Source organism: Coturnix japonica, unplaced genomic scaffold (genome assembly GCF_001577835.2).
Source record: "Coturnix japonica isolate 7356 unplaced genomic scaffold, Coturnix japonica 2.1 chrUnrandom552, whole genome shotgun sequence".
NCBI lineage: Eukaryota > Metazoa > Chordata > Aves > Galliformes > Phasianidae > Coturnix > Coturnix japonica.
In genome coordinates this window covers 54,971-57,039 of record NW_015439932.1, presented here as the reverse complement: position 1 = coordinate 57,039, position 2,069 = coordinate 54,971, and positions in this window count along the sequence as shown.

The window sequence follows — 2,069 nt, the reverse complement described above, 5'->3', positions numbered from 1 at the left end:
AAAAAAAGAGCTCTTCTGGACGCTTTTCTTCACTTTTCTTCACTTCAGTTCCTTCCCCAGTGCAGTTCTACCTGCTTGAAGCTGGTCTCTGAAGCAAAAAAAATTCTGTTATGTCCCCCCATAAGTAAGTTTGGGGGTCCAAATTTGCCCCATAAGTGGGGCAGAATCGCCCCATATGTGAGTTTGAGGGTCACAAATTGCCTCATAAGTGACAAATTGCCCCATAAGTGGGTCCCAAATCGCCCCATAAGTGAGTTCTGGGGGTTGGGGGACACAGAGCGACCCATAAGACCACTTATGGGGGGACATGTCACTTATGGGGCTATCTGGGACCCACTTATGGGGAAATCTGTGCCCCTCAAGCTCACTGATGGGGCGATTTGGGACCCACTTATGAAGCTGAAGGTCACTTATGGGGCCATTTGGGACCCCAACCCATAAGAAATGGGATCTCTGGGGGGATTTGGGACCCCCAAACCCACTTATGGGGCAATTTGGGACCCACTTATGGGGGGATTTGGGACCCCAAAGACCCCAACCCTTAAGAAATGGGGTTTATGGGGTGATTTTGACGCACTTATGGGTCTGGAGGTCACTTATGGGGCTATCTGTGCCCCCCAACTCACTTATGGGACCCATTAGACCCCCAAGCCCACTTATGGGACCGTTTGTGCCCCACTTACGGGGCTGGATGTCACTTATGGGGCCATGCCCCCCAACTCACTTGTTGCTCTGATGTTTGAGGTGTTTCTTGTAGGTCTCATCCTGGAACAAACTTTCCGGGTTGTACTTGTGGCTCCAGTCGTTTATATAGGGCTCGAAGCCACCGTGGGGCTTCACCTTCTTCCCTTTGCGATCTCGAGAAATGGGGACAGAAAGGCCTGAATTGAGTTAAAATAAAGAAAACTTATTATTATTGTTACTTATGGGGCTGGGGAGGCACTTATGGGTCACACTTATGGGTCTGGGGACATCCAGAAGTCTTTAGGCTCTGAGTTATGGGGCCAGGGTAATAGTTATGGGGCTGGGGTTCCCATTTGCCCCTATGGGGTCTCACTTATGGGTCCCACTTATGGGGCTGTGTTCCCACTTATGGGGCTGGGGGGTCCCCATTGGCCCTTATGGGGACACACTTAGGGGCTGAAGCCTCACTTATGGAGCTGGGGATGCACTTATGGGTCTGGGGATGCACTTATGGCGCAGGGGTCACACTTATGGGGTTTTGGGTCACACTTATGGGGCTGGGGATGCAGTTATGGGTCCCACTTGTGGGTCCGGTGACCCACTTATGGGTCTAGGGACTCACTTATGTGGCTGTGGTCACACTTATTGGGACCCCATTAGGGTTTATGGGGACCCCATTAGGGATTATGGGGACGTCATTAGGGTTTGGGGTCACAGATATGGGGATGGAGCCTCACTTATGGGTCCCACTTATGGGGCTGTCTTCCCACTTACGGGGTTGGGGTCCCCATTGGCCCCTATGGGGTCACACTTATGGGTCGCACTTACCTTGTTGCTTGCCGGCCTTCCCGTTGTCATTGGGATGAATGAGGTCCCATATAAAAGCTTTGATGGACTTATCACCCTGATAATGGAGCAGGCAATAGAGCAGGATGGCCCTAGAGATGGTGACTTGCGGAATCAAACCCCATAACCACCAAGTAGTTATAAAGCAGGTATGTTTAATGAGTGATGTGCACACACCCTGGTGCAAGGGGGAGAGCTCCACCTCACTTGCACACCGTCAGAGAAAGCATGCAACGGATATAGGCTGAACTAATACATCATCAATAGTTTGCAGGAATTTGGATACATATTCATTACATTCCTGAGACCCCATTAGCATGCAGTCCCTCCCCCCTTGCGCATGCGTAGTGAGTTGTGGGGGTGGTCATGGGATGAAGGCTCATCATCTTCCTCGCTGTAAACATTCAACCCTGAGGGAGGGGCAACCCCCAACCTGGTTCCAGCTGCTCTGTGGACATCTAATCACCACACTGTTCTCGGGCTGTTCCACCCTGATCTTCATGGCCTTCATCCCCTTGTTTTCTCAAACTATGTGTCTG